Consider the following 7,413-nt stretch of genomic DNA (forward strand, 5'->3'; position numbering starts at 1 on the left):
TTTTTAATTAAGCGAAACTTTTGAAATGTCATATAACTTTCTTATTTTACATCCATTTTGATGAAATTTCCAATGATATGCTTGTTAGATTTTTTATTCAAATCATTTTTTGGGGTGGACTTGTCCTTTAAACATATATCTCCCATCTCTCTTTGAATCTCCTTCCATCTTGCAAATATTATCACGGTCTTATGTCAGTCAATGGCATCGGGTTTTACATTATTTTAGCTAGTTCATGATACCAATGAAAATTATAAATTTTAAGAAATAACTTTAGAGGGGGAGACAATAGAAGTTCTGTTGAAATGATATTCATATTCCTCAAATATGTCAGGTTATTCTCATATTTAGATAAAGACACGATCTGTGCGAAATCTTTACTCCCTGCCCCCCCCCCCACACACAGATGCAGATCAAGGGGAAAGGGGTGGGGCAGAAGGGGTACATATACTCCTCTTGTTTTAAGGACCTTTTTTGCTGGTAAAAAAATCAGGTCTGCTTTTTATTTTCCAGGGCTCTTTTTGAGCATTTTGGAGGCAAAATCGCCCTTAGCCCCACTCTCCCCGGTGTATGTTTCCCCCCCTGGCCCAGACCTATCTTTTTGATACACTTCTCCCCTCTTTCTTCCTTTTTTATAACCCTTTTTCTTTTTTTTAATATTTTTTTTCATGCAGGTAAAAAGAGGAGAAAAAATTGGCTTCTCTCATGCCCCAGTGATATACACGAGAGTGAACACCACCCATACATTTTACCATAAAAACACATTGATAACATAAGTAAAACAAGTACCGATGATAAAATATTTATTTTATTTTCTTAATTCAGTGAAATAATACTCTATCATTGCACATTTTAATATAATCTCTAAATAAACATATATTAAGTGAAATCTAACCATTCTGATAAAGAGGATATGAGAGAAGCAGAATAATAAATTGAAGTTAGTGATAAGATTTTAACACATATTTTCATCTTTAAGGCCACCATAGACCCTATGATAAATCTGCAAAGTGATTTGGTGAAAAAAAAAGAAGTCTTAAATTCCTTGTCTTTCATTAACAGGCCTACGTTAAGGCTCGCTGTATTACAGTTTGATTTTGATTTAAAAAAAATGAAGGTTCCAGGAAATGCTTCCATTTTTGTGGGGGGGAGGGGTGTGTTTGAGTTCTGAAAATACTGCACAAACCACACCAAATCTGAAATATATCTCTATAGTATGAGTTAAACAAGGAATAGATTGACCTCCAGCTAGTAAAATTTTAAAGCTAGAAACATACAGTACAACAAATAATGAAATTAAGAATCCGTACACACAAATGAAAACAAAATAAATCTCAAAGGCTCAGATATGTTACATAAACGAAAGACTGTACATAGAAAACAACTCAATCAATTGTTTACTTGGAAGGGTGAACAGACGAATGAATGATAAAAATGAAGTCACTTTTTGATTTCAATGAAACACATTAAAGAATAAAAAATGGAAGTAATGACATTACACACAAAACAATAATTCAAATACATTTTCCATTCAAAACACCAACAAATACTACAAAACAGATTAATTTGAGTAGAACATAACTTAAGTAGAACTCATTATTTCATACTGAAAAGTGATTGTAAGATGAAACTATTATTACATGTAAACTTTGGAAAAGTGTCAAATGATTTCATATAATTGTAATGCAGTACTGATATTTTCTAATAATATTTTTAATCACAAATGTCTTTGAGAAAATGTACATATACAACTCATAAAAAAACAAACTAGCATGCTAGCATAATTTGTACATGTCACAATACATGTCACTAATGTTCATGATCATAAGAGGCCTACTATTACTTATGGGTTGACAACTTTTCCTCGGAGAGCATGCATTCCAAGTGAGAATTGAAAATTCAAGAGATATTTAATTCCTACTATCGACAGTAACCAAAAGTTCTAGAAGTAGCTCATGCCATTTACTTGTGTGACCACGTAACTTTCAGTAGCTTAAATGTAAGAATATTATACATCAAGAGGGAAAACGCAAGTACCTAGATTTACATTGATTCCACCTCGAAATGTAAGAGATTGAGAGCAGTGTTCGAAAGCGGATGCAACAAGACTAGTGCTAGCTTTGGTACAGGATCATTAAGTGTGCAACCTGCATGCATTGATTATGAAATGCAAGAATCGATAAACAAGACACAGTGAGCAAAGCTGTGCAAAATGAACAAAATCTATCGTTTTGCAGCCCTTTTGTAGCCGTGTCACGTAAAGTCTATGTAGAAAACTAACTGGACAAATTTACTTTTTTCTAGCAGGTTTTCAAAAGGCTGCAACAGGGAAAGAAAATACCAAGTTGCTCACTGAGAGAGTACGATATAAATATATCATATCTCAACATAAAATAAAAATGAGAAGACAATATTAACTCTTGGATATACATGTAAGGCACCAGATCTGTATGAGGCACTATCTGTGAAGGCACAACACATTACGAGTCAGATTCTTAAAGGGGGAATTCACCCTAAAGAAGTTTGTTGTAAAAATAGCAGAAAAAACAACAAAAAATATTGGTGAAGGATTGAGGAAAATCTGTTAAAGATTATTAGAATATTAACTTTTAGATAAATTGTGACGACATAAATGAGCAGCTGCCCCATATGTATAAATGTAGTATAAAATGCATGAATTTCATTTTTTTAATGGTTCCTGATGACTTATTTTTGTTTTCCATTCATGATTAGGTGTGAAATGATTTGTACATCGATATACAAAAGGCACAGTAAAAACCTTTTTCAATTTTCGGAGAAAATGACATTTCATTGATTCACAAATCAAATAATTCAAATTCTAATAACTTTTTAATTCTTTGATGGATTCTTCTCAGTCAAACCTTCAGCAATATTTATTATAATTTTTTCTGCTATAGTTTTACAATAAACTTTTGTCAGGGTGAAATTCACCGTTAATATACAATATCTGCAGGTTCTTTGCATGGAAGCAAAATGATTTCTAGGGTTCAATTCAGTGAAAGATTGAGCAAATGCTGGTAAAAAAAACAATCCAAAAGCAATGAATGAATAGTTAACATTTCAACAGAATGTCTCCAGTGTTTGGTCTCTCCTTATCAAATGTATTAAAAACTGAAATCTCCTTTTAAAGCACTCAGATAAAGCACCTGCACAGTGTTTATAGGCACTATCTGACAAGGCACAAATCATTATGAATAGAAGTTTACATTATTTACTATGTAGCATTCTAATCCCAATGTACAATATCTGTAGGTACTTGCATGGAAGCAGGAAGATTTTAGGGTTCAATTCACTGAAAGATTGATCATATGCTGGTTGAAATAACTGGCCCAAGAAAGTGATGAATCATTGATTCATTAGAATTTCAATTGGTAAAATTTGAGAATGAAATGTGTTTAATAACAATGGCTTTTAAAGCCCTTTTTTGCATGAGGATACAAAGCGCTGCTTCATTATCCTGGCCATAGCCTTGCTGCCAACATGTGCTCTTGCATTCAAGGAATTTCTTCCTACTGGATACCTATTCACTTCACCTGGGTTGAGTGCAGGACAATGTGGGTAAATTTCTTGCTGAAGGAAAACACGCCCTGGCTGGGAATCAAACCCATGACATAACCAATAGACCACGATGCCTCCTTTAGGCTCAATAAAATGGATCCAAAACCACAATCTATGTATAGCGCTCCCTTGAAAACATGTACCTGCACATATATATACATGTGTGACTTAACAGTAACTGTATAAATTGTTCAACAGCTTAGAAAAGTCTAATTTTAATTATCTGATATAGATTCTTAAATCTTAATGATATATTTTGTACTTCTACATATATAAAATACATCTTCTTCATTATTCACATGTACAAAATATGTATTTCTACATTACTCTGCTAAAGTGATAAACACTCTGCTATTAAGTAGGAATGCTCCTCAACGATTAAAATTACATTATAGAATGACAACTTCATAAATCTATGGAAAGAACAAACATTTTAAAAAATTGCACTTTTAAAAATCTAAGGCAATAAGGTTTGGAAGAAATCACTTCTTTGAGACAAATCATTCAAAGGCAATTGATATGTCAGAAGACTTGTGACAAGCTTACGAGGTCGCGAGGTTGGCAAGAGCTCTTTTCAAACATAAATTTTGTAAACAAATCAAACATACACTGTGATATCTATCAATTCATTACTTGTTATACTGCATTAAATCATATAACATACATGATGGAAATGGGCAAGTTTTCTCCCATGACAGCCAAAATCGCCCCCTAAAATTTCAAAATGGAATGCTTTCAGGCAACCATCTTTTCTAAAGTTGCCACAAAATTTTGCCATCAAAACAGCCAAAATCACCCCCTAAAATTTGCAAAATGGAATGCTTTGAGGCGACCATCTTTTCTAAAGTTGTCTCAAAATTTTGCCATCAAAACAGCCAAAATCACCCCCCTAAAATTTGCAAAATGGAATGCTTTGAGGTGACCATCTTTTCTAAAGTTGTCTCAAAATTTTGCCATCAAGACAGCCAAAATCACCCCCCTAAAATTTGCAAAATGGAATGCTTTTAGGCGACCATCTTTTCTAAAGTTGTCTCAAAATTTTGCCATCAAGACAGCCAAAATCACCCCCCTAAAATTTGCAAAATGGAATGCTTTAGGCGACCATCTTTTCTAAAGTCCCAATATTTTGCCATCAAGACAGCCAAAATCGCCCCCTAAAATTTCAAAATGGAATGCTTTCAGGCAACCATCTTTTGAAAAGTTGCCCCCAAATTTTTTCCTATTTCATAAAAAATTGCTCCCCAAAAATTGCAAAATGGAATGCTTTGGGGTGACATCTTATCTAAAGTTGTCCCAAAAGTTTGCCATCAAGACAGCCAGAATCACTCCCTTAAATTTGCAAAATGGAATGCTTTCAGGCGACTTTCTTTTCTAAAGTTGTCCCAAGATCTTGCCATCATGACAGCCAAAATCACCCCCTAAAATTTGAAAAACGGAATGCTTTGAGGCGACCATCTTATCTAAAGTAGGCCCAAGATTTTGCCATCAAGACAGCCAAAATCACACCTCTAAAATTTGAAAAATGGAATGCTCTGAGGCGACCATCTTATCTAAAGTAGGCCCAAGATTTTGCCATCAAGACAACCAAAATCAACCCCTAAAATTTGAAAAATGGAATGCTCTGAGGTGACCATCTTATCTAAAGTAGGCCCAAGATTTTGCCATCAAGACAACCAAAATCAACCCCTAAAATTTGAAAAATGGAATGCTCTGAGGCGACCATCTTATCTAAAGTAGGCCCCAGATTTTGCCATCAAGACAGTCAAAATCACCCCCCTAAAATTTGCAAAATGGAATGCTTTTAGGCGACCATCTTTTCTAAAGTCCCAATATTTTGCCATCAAGACAGCCAAAATCGCCCCCTAAAATTTCAAAATGGAATGCTTTCAGGCAACCATCTTTTGAAAAGTTGCCCCCAAATTTTTCCATATTTCATAAAAAATTGCTCCCCAAAAATTGCAAAATGGAATGCTTTGGGGTGACATCTTATCTAAAGTTGTCCCCAAAGTTTGCCATCAAGACAGTCAAATCACTCCCTAAAATTTGCAAAATGGAATGCTTTCAGGCGTCCTTCTATTCTAAAGTCGTCCCAAAATTTTGCCATCAAGACAGCCAAAATCACTCCCATAAATTTGAAAAATGGAATGCTTTGAGGTGACCATCTTTTCTAAATTTGTCCCAAGATTTTGCCCTTATTTCATCCAAAATCACCCCCTAAAATTTGCAAAATGGAATGCTTTGAGGTGACCATCTTTTCTAAAGTTGCCCCAAAATTTTGCCCTCATGACAACCAAGTCAATTTTTTTTTGCCTAAATTACATATGTTTGTATATGCATCTCATGAATATGAATGCTACAAGAAAAGTATCTACAAACCTTATGCAAATATAAATATGCAATGTCTTCAAGAGAAATTTTTTATACATGTATATATATATATATAAAAAAAATTCTAAATACATGTCAAGTCCACACCCTGCTTGTAACACTCAGTCTCTGAACAGGAAATTCAACCAAATACCGGCAATGAAAAAGGAGAAAATTAAGTATACCTTTAAAAAGCTTATTGAACAAACTCTCTAATAGGACAAAAACCACATCCAAGTTTTATCAGATTTTATAATTCTAATTTCCGCTTCCCCTAACTTAAACACAAATTACTGATGCAAATGGACAGTAACATTATATTACCTCCTAATATTACATAGCTCTGCTCCTTTAGAAAGTCAAATCAGGTTTATAGTAGAAAATATTCCCCTCCCTGAGAATGTATGTTTTCAGTATCCAATATTAAGACAGAGTGAATTCTAAACCAATGATGAATTGCAATTGGGTGGAAAAAAATTTCACCACTCCCAATAATTAGACAGATTTGTTTTTCCTTAAGAGTGTCAAAATTTTTTAAATGTGAAAAGTATTCACTCCCGAATTACCTATTTGTTATTGCTTAGCATTATTTTGCTTGAATAAATAAATTATTAAACGCAAATGGGTGGAATTATTCTTCGCCCTTCCACAATTACAGAGATATTCTACTATTACGACAAATTAAACAAAAAAAAAATACATGCACTATTCTTCACATTTAGGAAGTCTTGATGCTCTTCGTGCAAATATAATTTCTCTCAGTTTGCTGTTTCCCTACACATGAAATATAATTCAGTAAATTTTGCGACCCAGTAGTAAAGCGATGAGTATGAAAAAGGCACAACATGTTTCATATCCTGAGGAGGAATTTCTCTCTCAACTGAAATTGACACAATTCTACAATATATAATACTCATATGTGTGAACAAGTTATAAATAAGAATATCAAAATCATCATTATTATTTCTCATACATATATATATATATACATCATTCTAAAACCATCATTCTATGTTCGCTTCACAAAGGTATCATCATAGAAATCTGGGGCCAATTTCATAAATTTGCAATAACAGTTAAAAGCTACTGAAATCCATCAATCTTGTGCGTTCACTATTTTAACAATTCTTATATGAAACGGAACCCTCATTACACTTTGGAGAAGCAAGGATGATGGTGCTTCTTATTGGGGAGTGTGAACATCTAGTCATACGCATGTTCCTAATACATAAAAAAAAAATCTTCTCTGAATCGATAAGATTCTAAGACAGCTCAAGGCATTAATCTGTCTACCGTCTCCATTGTCTGTAATTTAATTCTAAAGCTTCAAGCAAGATGAGGAGCCAAGATCAACATCTTAAAGGACAAGTCCAACCCAGCAAATAATTGATTTGAAAAAAATTGGAGAAAAAAAACAACAAGCAAAACACTGAAAATTCCATTGAAACTGGATGAAAAATAAGAAAC

The sequence above is a fragment of the Lytechinus variegatus genome, chromosome 8, assembly GCF_018143015.1.
Source record: "Lytechinus variegatus isolate NC3 chromosome 8, Lvar_3.0, whole genome shotgun sequence".
NCBI classification, from domain to species: domain Eukaryota; kingdom Metazoa; phylum Echinodermata; class Echinoidea; order Temnopleuroida; family Toxopneustidae; genus Lytechinus; species Lytechinus variegatus.